Consider the following 19,622-nt stretch of genomic DNA (forward strand, 5'->3'; position numbering starts at 1 on the left):
CCTCCTCCTAACATTGTTCTATCAAATGAAATAATTTCACAGAAAAGTGTACTATTGGCTTGCTCCCTCAAGGTAGACCTGGACCTTTTCGCTCCATGAGAGGGTCAGCAAGAGGCAAGCCCTGTTAGCCCTCTGAAAAAATGTCATCAGTTTGAAAAATTCAATGTAAATCAGGAGACCTTTCTCTTCCAACTTGGGTGCATGACAGTCCACCAACAAGCACCGCCAATCTTGATCTGTTCCAGAGTTCTATTGCTCATAATAGAGATGTAAGATAGTTCTGGAGAGCTAAACGCAGCTGAGTTTGGCAACATCTTTTAAGAAAGAGCAGCTACAGTGCCCCCAATCCTTTTAAATCACTATTACGCAAGTTCTCACCCAGGTTAAAATATTTTATGGCAAGCAATAGCCATAATATCTTGAGCCGTAAAAAGACAAAATAGTAGGTCTGAGTTTCTTTGAAATATCCTTCCTTATTTGTCCAAGTTGTTCCTACAGCCAATCCATTCCAGTCACAAGTGTATCACGGATATAACTCACTCCTTTTGGCATTTATCTTCCCACCCCTTGTAGTGAGACACTCTACTTTCACTGTACAACCTCCTTCTTTGGGGTTTCTAGATGGCAGTGGTTTGCTCACTGTTCAAGTAGGGACCATCACTTTTGTCAGGGTAAAGGAGGGACACAGCTAAGATAATCCCTGCTTACCTCCTTGGTAGCTTGGCACAAGCAATCAGGCTTATCTCAGAGGCAACGTTTAAAGCATTTGTACATAGACACACAGTAACACAGTGAAAACATTACAAACTAAGTCCACACCAGTTTGGAATAATAGGCGGAATTTCTCTTAATTTTGCAAGACTAAAATGACAAAATCACTTTTCAAAGGTTAGATCTATTCAGTCCATAGAAATCTATGGATGTGTCACTCTTAGCAGAAAGTACCTTGGATGTGTCAAAATACAAAGATGAAACAGGCGCAGGGGATGCTAGGTGCTGGAAAAGCATGGTGACGTGTTTGTTTCAGGGGAAGTGATGCATTGGTTCCTTACTGTCAGGGGAGGTGATATGTTGGTTTCTACTGCTGCACAGTGGAGGTGATACGTCAGTTCCTTACTGTCAGGGGAGGTGATGCCTCAGTTCCATACTAGGAGGATAGGTGATTATCGATATCCAGACACGCATAGTTGGTTCCTAATTGCTGGGCAACGTTGATGAAGAGATCCACATCCAGGGATGATGTGTCAAAAATACAGATAAGTTGTATCGGTTCCTCAGCATTGAAGCAAGTGCTGTCATAGTTGGAGCGGGTAGTCATGGACTTCGGTGATGCGGTGCTTGAAACGCATGCTGCTACAGTTCTTGTTACGCGCTGTGATGGAAGTCTGGTGCCTGCAGTGAAAGCCATGGTCAATGCGCTGATTGAGAACCATGCACTAGTGCTGCCAGCAGTGATGCTTCACAGTTTGTAGCGATGCTTTGATAAGAACAGATGCTGTGAATCAGTGCTTGAAATGGAAAAATAGAAGTGCAGGTACTCTGTAGCAGAGCACCTGCTTGTTTTTGAGAAGTGCCGGTACTCTCCAATTAAAAGTATTGCATTTATGTTGAGAAGTGCCAGTACTCTCCTAAGTGAAGCATGAAAAGAGGTCCTTTTTACAAGGCTGCATTAAGCCACGCTAAGTGGCTAATGCAGCCTTGTAAGTAAGGAGAAGGGGACATCGTCACTGTTGTGTTGGCGATATCCCCTTGTTAATATGCCCCATAGAATTTGAAATCATTCTAAAACATCATACTAAGTGCAGCTCCACAAATTTTATATATGCAATTGTATGGCCTTGTGGTGAGATACACATTGGAAAGACCAATCACAAAATGAAAGAGCGCAAACTCCAAAGCAAAAGTATGATCCAGTGGCCTACCACAATGCACCACATTGCAACATTCCCGACAGGTGAAGCGCGTGGGTAATGACATTCTCTCCAGGAGGGGCGCTTTCAACAGCATTGGCATACAGGGAGTGCTAGTGGCTTGGCCACCTTGGAAGTGCAGTAAGAAGTAAATGAATCTGAGGAATTCACAAATCAATTAACCTCCCTGGGAAATGAATTGTGATTTATGACAGCACATCTCATGAGAATCTCTGCCTACTCTTCGTAGTGCTACACAGACATTTCCTGTGTTTATATTATTGGTGGAACAGAAACATACACATTTACATTTGCATACCAACTTGTAGGGCTACTCCCTACTACTGTTTTGACAAATTTGGTATAATTATGTTCAGCAAATTTTATGTCAAATCTAGGCAGCACATGCCCTGTCTCTCGACATGTTGTATTCAGTGAGGGGGCTTACAGCCTGCCTCCAGCTACTGATTGGCTATTGTCTGTGTCCTTTAAAAAACTTTGCTTCCAATTGCTGTCCCACGTTTTTTCTCAATTGTTGACTCCCATGTATCGCCTCCAGAACATTTCCTCTTCCGCTTCTTCTATTGTAGCTCCTGTCTTTGGAACTTCTTTTTACATAGCGAGGCACCCGATTCACAGTCACCAAGTTTCATTCTCTGCCCGACGATTGGCAGCCCCTCTCTGCTTTTAAGGAGCCCATTCTTCGCTCCATATTGAAACTGCATGCTACACTCGAATGGCAACAGCAAAATCCCTAGCATCTGTTCCCGAGCAGCACAGACCTCCCCTACCCACTTCTCGAGCCAGGAGACTGTTACAGATCTCAGCGACGCCATTGCCACCAGCAGCTAAGATGAGGGCTTCACAGCTGCCTCCCAGAAGTCTGAATAAAACAACATGAATGGTGATTGTATGTTCCTGAAAAGAGTTTATAGCAAGGTGAACTATACGCTGTAGTAAATGCCAGAGTTTCAGCAGCCTCGTCACTAGATTTCTAATTTTTTTGAGGGGAGGTGGGGGGCATTTAAAAACGCCAGTGCTCACAAATGAGTTATCCCTTTTAAATACTGGGGAGATTATAAACCTTGCCATAAAAAGGGAGGTGCCATGGCAATAATCTATTTGCCTTAAGAGAAGTATTTTACTTTTCATATATTTCATTCATATTTGCATTTAACTCTCACCTCATCTACACTCTGCCTATTTCACTCAGTATACATTTAGCTTTACTGTCTTATATTCTGCGTGATTACTTTAAAGTTAAGAGAGATGACAGGCAGCCATTGAGCTTCCTCTGTACTCTGGCCAAATATTTGGCCATTTTAAATTAGTAAAACATCAAGTGAGGTACATCGAATATCAGCTTAAAAAGAAAAGACATATTTGAAAGTAATTTATTGTACTTTTTAAAAAGACACCTCAATGACAAAAATCCACCAGAGTGTTCCGAAAATATGTGCTTTGAAGTAAACAATAAATCACTGCTTTTCACTCAAATGCAATTAATCATTGAAATCTACAGTGACTAGTGGTTTAGGGTAGCCGCAACTAATGACTTGAAAACTGCAATGTAGGCACTCTTTGAGGTGCTATGTGTGACAAGGGGCTAGTCAGGGACCAGTTTAGTCCAACTGAACAGTTACCTCACAAGGAAAGCATTGAAGTCCAGTTCCAGGCTTTATGGACACACCACCATATGAGTCAATGGAGTGGTCCTGATGCAAGGGATACAGGAAGTTGAAGATACCTAAAAATGCTGAGCCAGTGTTGAGGGTTTTCCTCTGTTCACCTTAACGCCCTTGAGCAAGGAGGGCAACGTTGGCCTCAGTGGCCAGTATCCCATGATGTCCTGATGAGGTCCAGCACAAAACCAGTTGCACGGATCTACTGACCTCTGATTACAGCACAACCAGCGGTTCCCTTTAACTTACAGTAAGTTCCATACTGGTGAGCAAACTGCACTTTGTGACTTTTCCAGGACCATCTGACATGGCTGCAACTTTTGAGGGCCAGGGTTCGGTCTCCAAGGCTACAACCTGGCAGTCTATGTTATCAGGTTTCTAGATGCTGGCTTTCAAGTGTGCAGGTTACTACAGCTCTGTGGCTGTAACAGATTCTTGCAGTCACCTTCTCTGTCTGGGTTTGGGAATGACTTTCCATGAACCTGGCACCACAGACACATCCCATTTTTGATAGCCCAAGCTTCGGCAGCTGTAGTCCAGTCTTTGGTGCAATGTCTCTTTGCTGGGTCCAGGGAACGGCAGGGCAGGCCTTCTTTGGTCCTCTCTCCAGTACAAATGTGATCTGAGGTCTGGGTACAAGGTGAGCCACATTATGCCCCTTTCTTGCCCTGTGGAGTACTTGGTGTCCTCTCCCTAATGATGACTTACTTGCATCTGGCTAGCATGGAGTGTACTGTTCTGTCCACTCCAAGCACGGAAAAACACTTCTCTGGGTGTCTGGAGGTCCCTAGCCCAATTTAGAGCTAAAGCTAGCTGGGGACGACAGTCCTTTTGAAAAACCAGTATGACAATGGCTTCTACCTCTCTGCCCAAATTCCCAGCCTGTCTGTCTAAACAAAAAAGCAGTCACTTCCATGTTTGATCGCCATTTGCTTTTCAAAGATGGCTTCACCTTTGAAACTTGCTTTTTTTGGCACACCCCCACTCTTGGAAACCCTGCTATGAGGAGGTCACACCTCTTCCTGCAGCAGATCTATTGTTTGGGTCCTCACAGTCATTCTCACTTTCCCTGAGAAAAGCAGAGGGCTGTCTTGAGGACAGAAAACTTGTGTTCAACCATGAGCAGTTACTGGAGACTTTGAGCAGCAAAGTGGCAACTTTCTAATAGGGCTCTTTGTATACAAGTTACATTAAATTCAGGCAACAGTTCATTTGATACCTTTAAGTACCATGGTAATTAGTACCTTTTTTATATATTTATTTTAATGCAAAGGGAGATCACCGAGTGATTACGCACCTCCCTCTTGAGTCTGCTAAAACTCTGAGAATTCTGTAAGTAAGTGTTTTGCTAGCACGGATTGCAATTCATCTCATTGATAGAATTTGTGAGGTACAGGCAATAGTATTATATTTTAGTTCATTAAGAAGTTTACTATATTTAATGGCTAGATGAGTTTCCGATAAGAATACCAGGTGTAGTTTATATATGTTTAGCTCTTCCCGAACAAACCAACGTTTGCTAGCAGTATTCAGACTGGAAACATTCCTTTTTTTATTTAAAAATGTTTTTTTTATTGGGGTACCAAGCACAGAAAACAAACATATACAGTAACAATCAAGAGAAAAATCAAAAAACTATAGTTAGTTCCCCAAACATTTTTCATTCCTTTTCTCCCCCCCACCCCATGTGGATCCATCCTTCCCCCAGCAAACCAGTTCATCAGGAAACAGGGCTAAACAAAGAAAAAAAGAAAAACCGAAAAAGAATAAGATAATAGCATGATACAATAATACAATAAATGGGCACATGGAAAAGAAGAAAATATAAATGTGTCTTTGCCTAGCGATTGAGCCAATTAGACATAGGCAACCAGAGCTTCTCTCCTTTCTCTAGCCCGCCTTTCTCTCCTCTTCACCACCGCCATTTCCCAATTATATACAGACATTCATTTATTAAACCAAACATATTCAGTCAGGGGTAACATCTAGCCATACTGTGGCTATACATAGACGATAAAAGGCCATAGCAACAAATACAAGTTTCTTATAATTTTCATCCACCAATTGATCGGAAATACCCAACATGACAGTCAACGGGGTAAGTACCAGAGAGAGACCAAAGATTGCCCTCAGCCTAAGTTCGATTTTAGATAGTAATTGAGAAAGTTTCGAGCAGGTCACGAACATATGGGTGCTATCCGCGGCCACATCGCCACAACGCGGACAGCTAACACCAGTAGTACCCCCCCACCTATGTATTCGAGCAGGGGTGACATACAAATTACACCAAGCTTTGAAACGCTGTACGTGTAGATTGGCAGATATACATATTGTTTGGCTATAGTACAGAGAGTCCTCACAGTCCCACTGCCATTCCTGCACCTGCACTCGCCATTGTTCAAAATGTTTAGCTAAGTCATCCCCCATTCTTTCCTTAATGACTTTATGAATATCAGCTATTTGTGGTACCATATTTTTTGTAAACATTTCTAGCAAGGGGATTTGTCCCCGGTTGTGACATTTCTTATCTATAAAGTCCCTAACTTGTAAAAATGTAGAGAAATCCATGTTCCCAATCCCAAACCATTCTTTAAGAGCATCAAAAGAAAGTATACAATCCTCGGACAAAAGATCTCGATACAATAAATCCCTTTCTCCCTCCACCTGCGAAAGTAGCCATCATTAAAAATATCAGAGTAAAGAATGGCATTGCTGCCAAAAGGGGAATACCTATGCACCTGGGGCACCAGTTTTTCCTGACTGCAGTCCAGACTTTATATACACTGAGCAGCACCTTAAACTTAACCATCTTAAAACATGCAAAATCAATCTGTTGCAATAGCAAACCCCTGGCCTCTACCCCACAAAGAAGTTGAAAAATTGAGCATCCAAAGTCATCTGAATTAGCACCATTTATCAGTTTAACCGAGTACTTCAAAGTGGTGGCCCAATAATAGAGCTGGAAATTAGGAACGGACCATCCCCCCCGGTCTCTAGGCAAAGTCATATATCGTTAGGCCCGTTTTGGGCGCTTGCCCGCCCATAAAAATCAAGAAATGACTTGATTAAATTTCCGGAACCAAACTTTACTAAATTCCAGAGAGATAGTCCTGAAATAACAAAGAAATTTTGGCTAAAAAATCATTTTAATGACGTTACTCCCCCCATAAGTGTCAAATGTAGATTAATCATTCTCTTAGTGTCAGTTTTCATTTTTCCTAAGAGTGGCACGAGATTTAGATCCACAATTGTGACTGGGTCTGAACTAATCTCGACCCGAGATATCTTGCGCTAGGTACAATCCGTGGATCAGCCATATCTACCCTCTCATTTATCACTTTTTGCGTTTTGCTTTCATTCATATGGTAGGCAGAGATTTCCCCAAATCGATACGTAATGGCCCCTAGCGCAGCTACAGTCTCCTGTGGAGCTGGAGTAACTATTGCTAGGTCGTCAGAATATCCTAGCATTTTTACCTCCCCTCGTGGAGCACATACAGGTTGAATTGCCTGGCTCTCTTGTATTAATCTGATTAGGGGGTCAATATAGATTGCAAATAGCAAAGGAGAGCAGGGGCAGCCTTGACTGGTAACCCGCTCTATGCTAATCTCTCCAGAATAGACTCCCTTTAGTGCTATCTTGGCTACAGGATCTAAATACACGCCTTTTATAGCCCAAATATAACCTTCCCCTATTCCGTAGTGCTTCATAACTGCCCATAAAATGGGCCAGGAGACCCTATCAAAAGCTTTTTCAGCGTCAAGTAGAATTAACGCCATAGGGTCTCCTGTCACCTTGGTGTAATCAAATAAAGTTATGACTCTATGGATATGGTCTATAGTTTTTCGACCCAGCACAAAACCATGTTGATTATATGATACTAATTTTTTAATGACAGAGGCCAGTCTATTCTCAAAAATCTTAGAATACATTTTAACGTCGTTGTTAATCAAAGAAATTGGCCGGTTAGCAACTAGATCAGTAGCTGGCTTGCCTTTCTTTAAAAAAACTACAATTTTGGCAAATCTCCATGAATCAAGTGGAGGTTCCTCCGCCTGAAAAGTTCCAACAAGATTGGGGCGAGCTGCAAGGCGAATTTAAAAAAAAAATCTCCTGGCAAAAAATCAAGCCTAACAGCTTTACCAGATGGAATTGATTCTACGGCCTTGTCAACTTCAACTAAGGTGATTGGTGCTTCCAGCATACCCAGATCTATGGTGGACAAAGGTTCAATTGAAACTTGATCAAGAAATACTGATATCTCATCCTGCAAAGTTAGAGTATGAATCCTTTCCTCTGAGTATAATCTCTGGTAGAATTTTTCAAAAGCTGAAAGAATAGCATCAGAGTCTCTTATAAAACCAATATCTGGATCGTTGATTCCCATGATTCGGGCTTGAGCGTCCTTTACCCTAATACGTAGTGCAAGGTTATGTCCTGTTCTCTCATTGGTTTCGTACATTTGCGTGCGCCAGGCAACATACCTGGCAGCTGCCTTACTAGCTGAGATCTCAGTTATAGCAGCTCTAGAAGTTGCAATCTGCGTTTGTGCTGCCTCAATATTCACTTTAACCAAAATCACCTGGCCCAGGTTTAATTCGGCTCTGCTCATTTCCACATATAGATTCTTAATCTTATCCTTTTTCTTGTTTTTGAATCTGCCATCTGAACTGTGTCATTTCCCGTCTCACCCCGGCTTTTAGTGTGTCCCAAACAAATTGAGGACTAGTGCTCCCCTGATTTTCCGCAAAAAACCTAGTGATCCAAAGTCCGATTAAAAGTCCAGCTGGACCTGTTCTTCATACACTTAAGTGAGAGTTCCAGAACCAACGGATTATGATCAGACATAGCCTTGGGATATTTCTCAATGTTGCAACCCGCCACCAAATTGTGAGAAATGAAAAAATAGTCTAACCTAGAATGTGATTGATGCGGGGCAGAATAATATGTAAACCCATCTTCCTGCTTCCTATTGCAGCCCACATATCTACTAGCCCATGGAGCTCTCTCATTTGACAGAAAGACCTAAAAACCTTGGGTTTCAGCCCCTGGTAACCAGCTTCGGATAGATTCTGTACAGCCCAGCCCAATTTTATATTAAAATAGCCACAAATAATCAGTGGGAGCGGCCAGCCCACCAATTCTGTGTTCAGCCAGTCATATACCTCGGTAGCATCCAATACCGGGCCATAAACAGAGCAAACGGTGAAAGCATTATTATCTATAGCACATTGAGTTATGGCCCATCTACCATATTTGTCTGAGATCGACCATGGAAAGTCCGCCAGACCCCTGCGGGCAAATATAGCAACCCCCCCTAGTCTTGGTTTCCTGTTTTGTAGATATCACCATCCCAAACCCATCAAATTTCAAAATTTGGCTTTTACTAGCTTGGATATGAGTCTCCTGGAGACAAATAATATCGGCCCTGAGAATTCGAATATCCTCTTTAATCCTACCCCGTTCGTCTGGGTCATTCAAACCACATATTTAATCGTGGCTATCCAGACACCCCCCATTGCTTATATATTCTGTACCAGCAATAAACACAGCAAAGACCAAAAAAAGCACATACGTTCTGATAGCTACTTTCCACATGCCCATTGCCTTACCCCCCTTGATAAGGATCTGCACACCCCAGTCCCCACCCCTCATCACATCGGCAAAAAAGGTCACCAGACCCTTGTGATGCCTCCCACGTTGTGCGCCCCCATTGTTCCCTGACCCCCCACCCCCAAAAAAAGAGAATAATAAAAAAAAGATCAGGCAAATGCCATGGCTAAGCCTATGCCAAGAAAAATCCATCCTCAGATCCCCACTCCATTGACACTGAAGTCTCCATCCGAAAAAATACATCAAAAATACCAGTAGAGTACAAAAAGGTCCAAATAAAGAAGATGAATAGACAAGAAACAAATAGATAGCTTCAACAAGATCAAATAGAAACAAGAACACTTAACCCTTCTTCAAAGACCCAGTCCTATTCACCCGATAGCTCTTTCAAATAATCCCCTGCTTGGATCTCAGACCTGAACACCCTTGTCCAGCCCTGAAAGATCACTTTCAAGCGAGCATGATTCATCAAATAAATCTCACACCAAGTTTCTGGAATGATGGGATCATCTGCCTCAGACGCCACCATCTCTCCACCGTGGTATGGCAGAAATCCGGCCTCACAAAGAATGTCTGTCCTTCAGCAGATTTCTTGGCGTCTGGTCTAGCCTTTTCAAAAACTGCTTGTCGCAGAAGAAAATTCCCCCCCAGTTTTCAAAAACTGCTTGTCGCAGAAGAAAATTCCCCCCAGCAAGATCAGAGGCAGCGAGCCTCTGATCTTGCTGGGCAAGATCAGAGGCTCGCTGCCTCTGATCTTACCCAGCATTTTTCTTGAGCATTAGGGGGAACCGATGAACACCCTGGATCTCAGCTTCCCAGTTCCAGGATGATAACTCTGAAAAAGCAGACTTGAAAAGCTTGATTACAAAGCTGCGTATGTCCCCCCCTCAGCAATCTCTTCAATACCCAACAGGCGCAGATTGTCTCGCCGCTGTCTATTCTCTGACTCCTCAAGTTTCCACAACACGTCCATCATACTGGCATCATTAGTTGAGGTCTTCTGCTCGGATCTCTCAAAGCCAGCTTCAAGGCTCACCACCCGTTCCTCCAGCACCGTTGTACGGGCCATGACTTCAGTACAGGCTTTTGTAGTCTTTCTAATTGCTCCCTGAATTTTTTTTGTCGCCATTTCGGCCCTTTTATATTCTTGGCGGGCCTCCAGTTGCATCGCTTTGAGAGTTGTATATATAAGAGCCATTGAAGGTCCCTGCCCATCGTCGGACCCAGAAGCCTAGGGGTTCTCTTGAAGCCCACGCCTGTCTTCTTCCCCTTCATGGCCGAGATTAATATTAGAATAGTTCCACTGTAAATGTTGATCTGAATCAGATTGGGCACGAGTGGTTTTTTGGCACCCACTCCCCTGCCTAGCATGGGTGCCAGCCTGTCTGAGTGTTTCCGCGGTGTTTGGTGCACTGTTCATATCACTGGCCTCTGCTGACCCTTCTCCCTCCGATGACTCTATATCTAGCTCACTTCCCACAGCAGAATCTGATTCCTCTGCCATGGAGAAAAAATTATCCCCGTCCGGGGTGCCGGGTATTGTGCCCCCTCCATCCTGCGCCTCTGAAAGAGAATTCAGATCTAGTTCTAGGCATCTTGAGTCAAAGCCAGCATTTTCCACTGTTGGACTTAAAGCTTGAGTAAAGAGAATAGACACAGCAGAACTGTTGTTCTCCAAACCTAGTATACCGGTTACCTCTATTAATGCCGTGGCAGGGGGCACTGACGACATAGATTGAGCACTGTCACATAGAGAAATGGTGCTGGCAGGGTTTTCCGAAATGCTCGGTATTTCCAGAGTCAGATCCAGAGCCAGGAGTCTGCGTCATACTTGTGGCTTCTGCACCTCCAGCCCCCCTTGGCATATAGACAGGAGCATTTGTAGTCGTTTTCTTACTCCTTAATAAAATAGGCGTACGTTCAGTGGTACCCTTGGACTGTGGTAGGGGTTTGAGGCTTACCGGTTTTCCTGCAAACATGCCAGGGACCATCAGAGTTTTCCTCTTGGTTCCAGGATCTGACGTGTGATCCGTGCCAGGTTTTCCAGCATCTGCTTTACTGCCGTCCTTGCTGTTGGGAGCCACATCCTTGGCCCCTTCTTTCGCCCTTTCCTTATCCCCTTCCTTTGCGACATCCTTAACCCCATCCTTAATCACACGGGTGGGCCATTTGTTGCAGTCTAAAGAAACTCAAGTAGAGAGCTGTACCACACTGCCTCCACCCAACTCCGCTCTGCAAAGTCCGTAAGTAGAATTCCGCCAACTGTATCCTAGCAATCCAGGCAATCCACACTGTAACCATCCACCCTGCACAGCCACAAAACTCTCCTGGATCCTCACCCACTGTGGAGCCGCAAAGCCGTCGGGAAAAGGAGACAGCAGCCACCAGACAGCAAAGCAGGAAATCTAATCCGGCGAAAATCCGCTCTGCTCCGCACCAGCTCCCACTCCGAGGATGCAACATGCCCAGGAGAGCCACGGAGAGAGCCGCGGGAGAGTCGTTGAAGCCGTGGGAGGGCCACAGAAGAGCCGCAGGAGAGCCGATAGAGCTGAGGGAAAGCCGCAGGAGAGCCACGGAAGAGCCACTGGATCCGGTAGCCGGTTGTTGAAAATTACAGGCAAGTTAGCAAAGGCATGAAGCTAGCAGGTCAGGGAGAAATCATCTGCGCTACCTCAGACGGCCGCCATCCTGCACCCGGCTTAAAAGTCTCATGCACCTTGCAGACCGGAGACATACCAACATAAGCATTTAAGTAATGCCATAAAAAAGATTGATCATTATGTAAAGGTTATCCATGTACTTTTTTTAGTGTGATACATGCCCTTGCGGACTTTATTCGTGGTACCGCCTGGTATAAATGCAGCTTAATAACTACTCGCTTCCATTCTGTTTGCATTCCCCCTTTGCTTTTAACCAACCCCTTGAAGCCGAAGCCCCCCACCATCCCAAAACGAACCCACCCAAATCTCACCCTGTATCCTAAGAAAAGAATCACCCCCTCCCTGCTGTCAATAGCAAGACAGTTATTGAGAGCGCCAGCACCCTGAGATCCGCCCCACTACTCCAGTATACCATGAGATTCATTGCTGAGAAGGGTCTTTAGAACAAAAAAAAATAGAAAAGTGAAAAGTATAGAATGTAGTACCATCTATACTACTATTATAAAGAGAGAACTCAACCCTTTTGGCAAGGTAAACTCGGGAACCACAGCGCCAATCCACATACCCGATACATCCTTGAAATTGTCAGGGTGTGTAGATGGACATAGGCTACATAAAATAAAAATAAAACGTAAATTAAAAAAATTAACTTTAAAAACAAAGTAGTCCCCTGAAAGAAGCACCGGCCGCGACGTCTGCGTCATGACATCGAGAGCGCGGGGAGGAGCGGCGTTCAGGAGCAACAGGAAGAGCGGAGGACATGATCGTGGGGAGGAGCTGCGGACAGGCGGTAATGACCAGCGAGAAGCAGCGAGAGGAGGAGCGGCGAGTAAGGTATGTGAACCTGGAGGGACGGGCTGAGGGATGTGACCAGCGAGAAGCGGAGGAGCAGTGGAGCGGTAAAGTCAGCAGCGCGAGGAGGAGCGGCGAGTAAGGTAAGTGAACCTGGAGGGACGGGCCGAGGGACGGGCATAGGGATGGGCCAAAGGACGGGTGGAGGGACGGGCGGAGGGACGGGCCGAGGGACGGGCAGAGGGACGGGCCGAGGGACGGGCCGAGGGACGGGCAAGCCTGAAATGCTGCCCCCAGCCCCCTTCTGCCCCAGGCAACCCTGGGGCAGGCTGCTAGTTAGTATATATATAGGACAAATCAGAAGGACAAAATCATTTAGTTTCTAGTTGTAACTTTGCCAAAGCCAGTTGAGGGGCATGCTCTGTATATACCAGTTAAACTTGGCCATTTTTGATCATTTTCAAGCTATAAACTGATGCAGTTTCCATTGTCTATCCATCGTGTTGTTGCATAGGTCAGACCTGCAAAAGATAGAATACAGGCTCACTCTGATAGGGGCAGTCGGACGGGCTTTGATGGAAACTGCTTGTCGTAGGAGATAATATCCGAAAAAGATAACAAAATGGTGAGGGAAGGGGCTGGGAGGGTTGTTGACAGCAGATGTTAATCTATGTGCTCGTTGTACTTGACTGTCCCAGTCCCAGTCGTCCAGATCAGGAAATGCACTCTTGAGTAACTGTACAATGAATGCTCTGGGATCAGAGCCTTCTTAATTTTTGGGCACACCAAACAGACGGATGTTGTTACATCGTTGCAGATTCTCTAAATCCACTACTTTACTTTGCAGAGCTGTAAACTGAATCTCGTGTGATTCAGAAGTCTTAGCAACCCTTGCCATGTGGTCCTCGTATATGATATGTGTTGTTGCAGCTCCGTTATATTGGTTGTTAATGCAGCAACTTTGTTGTTTACCTCAGTAAGGGACTGTTTGATTGCTGAGCTGTCTGCTTTAGCTTGCGAATAGTATGCACTAGCCTCCTCTCTATAAACCTGTAGTGCCTGTAAGATGGAAGTAGCAGAAGAATCTAATGAGCCAGCAGATGAACCTCAGCCCAGGGAGGAGCTGGAAGAGTTGGAAGAGAAGAAGAAGAGCTTGCTGAGTATCGGCCTACTGCTGAGGTCGATACCCGTGGCGCGTTTGAGTCTTGATGCAGCAAGGTAGGGCCAGGAGCTAGACCTGCACAGAAGTATGGCCAGTGGCAGAACCAGGGTCAGGCCAAAGCCAGAACCAGAGAGTCTTAAAATCAGGGTTTTCACGTCCCCTTTGACAGTAACCCATTTGCGAAGTGGGCTTCTAGGTATTGCCAGTTTAGTGAATGCAGGGTTAAGGATGATTGTTTTGCTTTCTTTATCGCTTCCTTTTTTAATGTTTCTTGTGTTTTTGATGTTTAAATTGCATCTTTTCTTCTCCTTCTTCCCACTAGACAAACGGAGTGAGTGGTCTGATGTCTGTGTGTCACCTGGGGTCACATCCCGGGGGGTGTTTACCGCTATGACGTGATGATGAAGCTTTCCCTCTTTGCTGGGTAACTAAACACTGGTGATGTTAGAAGAGGTAGGAGATGGAGTGCCTTGCTCGTGTCTAACCAATGAAGTGTCCTAAAAGTCTTCAGTCTTCACGCCAGCAACAGTTTCTAAAGAATCTTTACCTATCTGCCGGTTCTCGCCAGTGCCTTGTTCAGCAGGTAGAATAGCATGATCTGCACCATCTGAATTTGGGTATTGTCCTGAAGTTACTTGTTGAGTTGAGTAGGTACTGGTAGCAGGTCTCTTATTTGCGCATCCCCTTTTGTAGCTTGTTTTTCCATGGCTTCCAAAGGTGAACAGACAAAACATCTTCAGTCAGCTCTTCCCCGTGCGAGCCCAAGCTCAGCGTTTCACCATCAGGACATAGAGAGTGTGCTTGTAACGAGCCCTGCGCCAAGAGATATTCTCTGCACAATGGAGATGGAAGGACAGAAGGTGCTGCGATAGACTGCTTTGACCCGTTTAGGACTGCCTCTAACAGTGCTTCCACCATTTCTTCCTCTAGAGGTGGATTTGTGGTTCCCTCAGGATAGATAAGCTCGTTCACGTTATCAGAGTGCAGGATTATAAGAATAGAGTGTCCTACCTTGGAAGATGAGTGATTCACAGTACCTTTTGAAGGCTGGAGCTGTGGTTCTTCCCTGCTCAATGCAGTATGCTCAGAGGCTGCTGTGAGGGCACGCGTGGCAGCTCTGACCCATTTCTGGCCTGTTGTTTTTGGCGGTGCCAATTTGGACGATAAAGTACAGGAGATGAGAGAGAAAGTCAGAAAAAGAAACCAAACTAGGGGAGAGCGCCAAACATAGCTCCAAAGCTGCGGTAGTTTCCCAGCAATCCGTAGCAGCATCAGAGAATTGCAGGTCATGAGAGCTGAGCTTGACCTTATACAGGAAAAGTGTTACTAGAGAAATATCTCTGCTTCCACCAGACGCTGAGGGACTCTACGCTTTATCAATTTATTCCACAATGGCAAGCTCAGTAGCTTGTAGCTTATTGCAGTATTGCAGGTGGGGAGGGCAGCGTTTCCCAACAGTCAGCAGCAGCATTTTTCAGAGCCATTCAAGAATAAGCAAGATTACTCGATTTAATTACTTTTAGAAACAAAACTTCCCACTTCCAGTGAGACAAGGCATATCAGGCTTGATGCATGGTTGACAGGGCTTTCAGCCTGCCGCATTCCACTCTCCCTTTACAATAAGCAGTTTCTCTTTAAGCAGGTGATAACAGCGTTCAGTGGCAGCAGCATGGCTCTTGGCTTATCACTGACCGCATTCAGCTCTCCTGTTTCAGCAGCAAAGTCCTGTGGAGCTTATGCCACCAACAAAGCTCCCAGCTCGCTATGATCGACTTTCCACTCTGTGAAACGGCGGTGTTCTTCCAACTGGGGACTGGGGATGCCCACTCCCAGCAGACCTTGAGATAAGTGCAAAATTCACAAATAGTCCTCTTGCAGGTAAGCGGACATATATGGGTGTATGCTTACTTTTCACTTTTTGTATTGTTGGTGAGTACCAGGGGGCCGGTGGGCGATGGTTTTTCACCTTCTGGGAAGACAGCCGGATGCAAATGTCCACTGAATTAGAAATCCAGTTCATAATAGTCCCTAGGTCAGTCATTGAAGTATGATTAATAGAGTGCTTAGTTTCCATTAAATGATGATTGAAATGATCCATATCAAGTTTGCTCCAATTTCTAGACTTAAATTTCTCCCCTAAATTGGGTAAAGACTGATTGGTATGCTCTACCATAAGTCGATAAGTAACTATAAAATGATCGGACCAGATGACAGGAAGGGTCAAAATACATCGCAGACTAGGTAGATTAGAGAAAATTGGGTCCAGTAAATGACCTGCTGTATGAGTTGGTTCTGAGTTAATCAGTACACAATTCATAGCCGCTAGATCAGAAGTTAAGGATATACTAGCAGGGCAGGACAGATCATCAAAATGAATGTTTAAATCCTCCAAAATAGTAAAATTAGCTGCGCTAAGTAAATGGGGAGAGAGCAAATTAGGCAGAGTAGAGGCCCACAAACTAGCAGGGCAAGGTGGATGGTAAAGTAATGTTCCTGAAAAGGTAAACTTAGGGCTAAGAGCAAGCTTGAATAACATAGCCTCACTATTTTTCCAGTCAAGTTTTTCAAATTTGCAATTATACACATTTTTAAAAACTTATGGCTAGGCCGCCGCTTATTTTACCTTCACGATCTTTATGAACTATAGAATAGCCAGCTGGAAGCGCGGCGGCTACATCCGGGCCGGAGCTTTCATGAAGCCATTTTTCAGTTAAAAAAACAGCGTCAGGATGTTCACGGTTTAAAAGGTCAAATATATTGGCTTTGTGCTTTGGGAATGAGCTACAATTTAAGCTACAAAACTTAAATTCTCCATCCTTAATAAAAGTGTTATTTAGCATACAGTTTGTCTCACAACTATTAATAAAAGAGGGACTCCTAAGGTAGTATTTTGAGGGAGTAATGTGAAGCCGCATTTCCTACAGTTTCTAGACGCTTCATCCAGAGAAACAGGGTGCAGTAAGGTACAGTCAGTATGAGAATCAGACCGTAGATCCCACAGTTGTTTGGATGAGTAGGTGCGAGGGGCAGAGAAAGTTTGAGCAGGGCTCATGGCCCCTGGACCCGTACAGGCGTGGACGGGCGCATATGGGCTTGTCTTTTGCGCGTCTTCGGAGCACCATCGGCGCACCCGCGTCCATTAAATAGCTTAATGGGCGGGCCGCGTGCAAGAGGCGTCTATACAACAGGAGCGCTAACCGCACACGACGCGAGTCCCCACAATGGTGGCAGGTGAAGGAGCACGGAGTTTAACACACTCCAAAAACTCAAGTTTTACATAAAAGTCATCAAATAGCCCTCAAATTCCCACACAGAATTCAGTTCAATAAATTTTTTAAAGATTAAGCAAATCGGTACACATGTATTTAAAAATGTAACCTGTAAATTTAATGGTCATTTAAAATTTGTGATAGCAATTAGGGAAAAGACACCCTCCAAAAATTCCTTTCAGTGGAATCTTTTACTGTAAGGCAGACTATAACTGCTACTAAAGTGGGTACAGTTACACCTGGAAACTTTCTTCCTATTGAGATGAACCAGGAGTCTCTCCCACCCACAAGCTAGTGCCAAACATAAATGGAATTCCCCTGAATACCTTCTTCAGATAACTCTAGACCTATAGAATAACAGAAGAAGAATTGCACATGCTGTTCGAAACAGTGAGGAGACCTAATGTAGTGGATGTGCTCCCAGCTGCACCAAGGGCAAAGAAGTGGACTCCAAGTGAAAGTTGTCTAACATCTTTTTAAGCCACAGGGACACGCTGGGAGAAACCCCTTTTCCTGATAATCCCAGATTTTCCCTGGACCCTTCTGGGTGCTTCTGTTGGAGTGAGTCCAGGCTCCTATGTGCTATTCCTGAGGTCCTAGGATTCCTGGCTATGTCATCATGTACCCCTCCTAAAGTCCTGAAAAACCTGGGACTTAGAGATGTTTTGGGGCCAAAGACCTCCAGGGTACCAGTACAAACCTGCCAAGTCAATCTGTTTTGCTAATCGGCCGAAGATTCATGCTGCTCATGCTCAAAGCTTTTCCACAGCAGCAAATCTCTTTCAGTGGGATGTTGCAAAGAGGGTATATAACCTTATGGATCACTGTTTGGCTACAGATTCCAGCCACACCCAAGTGGAGGAATCCAAGCTAAAACAATGTGACTAAGTCCATACGTATAAATCTTCATTGGGTGAAGTTGCCACATATATCAGGCTGGCAAGTGAACTTCCTTGGGCACAAATTTTGAATTGTTCCTACCAAAAGTCTATGGCTTCACTGGGATCTTGACTAGCCTCATGCAGCCCTTTTTGACCACAGCCCTCTGACATACCCTGCTGAGGATTTTTGATTTTCTTCTCAGGACTAAGTCATAAGGTAGAACTTCCCACTGAGTCAAACCTGATTTCAGTATGGGATCAAAGCTTTGTCAAGGTCAGCCATAAATCTCATTGGTTCTAGTCAAGCACAATCAGCTGACCATGGCTGTGCTTAACGCTTTATGGCAGAATTAAAAGAAAACTTTAAAATCCACATCGTAGGGTACCCCTTATTTGATTTTCTTCATTTTGGTGTCATTTTGTTCATTAAAGTATTCTCTATTTTTATAAATTGAAGTGGAATTTCTATTGTGTTGTGTTTTCAGCTTTTTAACTTGTTTGGCACTTCTAAATGCTTTACACATTTTATGTTAAGCCTGTCTACTCTGTGTCATATCTACCAGGGACTGGGCTCTGGTTTAGATTACTGAAACCTTTACTGGACCAAACAAGAATAAGGACATTCTTACTTGTGGTGGACTACCTTACTACCTGACACCCCAACAAAGAATCCACTTTCTGACACCTATTTTTAAAACTTTTCTAGGAAACAGGGGCCCAGTCTCTAAATTCTGTAATGGCAAGCTCACAATTTTTCTGAGTTGGAGCCAGCTACACAGATCACTCGGTACCATGGGACTGGTACCAGTCTTATGGTAACAAAATGCTCCATGTGTTAATCAGACTGTCCTACTTTTTTAAAAGGTTTGGTACATCAGGAATCCTGAAAGACCCACCATCCAAATTTATCGAACAGTTTAACCCTTTGAGCACCTCTTTGAACACTAATGTCTCAAAACAGCTGAACTAAATCACAAAAAGCACACTTTCTGAGTAAAATTCTAGATTTTGCTCAAATTTAGTGTAATTCTATTCAGTTGTTTTTTCTGTAACAGAGAGTTTCCTATAGCAAATCACATTCAAATCATTATTTTTAACCCCCCGTTTTATTGGCCCTGCTTGATGGATCAATGCAAATTGTTCCATGAATGGGGCAATGCTGATAACCTTTTTGGGAAAGTTTCATGCAGACTTCTTAAGTGGTGCTAAAGTTATTAGAGAAACAAAATATACTCTTCCTATGGAAAGTTTGACCTAACTATAACTATACAATGGAGGTTGCATGAAATGAGTACCAGAACTTCACATGGCGTTCTGATAGCATGATATATTTAAAGCAGACTACTCCGCCACAAGAAAATATTTTTGACCGCTCATTCATCTTTTTCTTTGGCTATGTCCTGAGTCCTGAAAGTACTGTGTGCTGCTGAACAGCTATTTTAAGTGGGATATTAAATCTGCTGCATTCACTCAAAAACTATGCATACTCATTTTGTGTACGATAGGGCTTGGCACACGAAGTATCTGTAGGCCAAGACCTATCCTCAGATATTCCTGTGCACAGCCAGTGTGTAAGTGTTTTGAGGAGATGATGGCAGATGCATGGCCTGGCCTAAGATCAGTGCATGCTCTTTCCATGATGTGCACTGATAT

This window comes from Lissotriton vulgaris, chromosome 4_1, assembly GCF_964263255.1.
Source record: "Lissotriton vulgaris chromosome 4_1, aLisVul1.2, whole genome shotgun sequence".
NCBI classification, from domain to species: Eukaryota; Metazoa; Chordata; class Amphibia; order Caudata; family Salamandridae; genus Lissotriton; species Lissotriton vulgaris.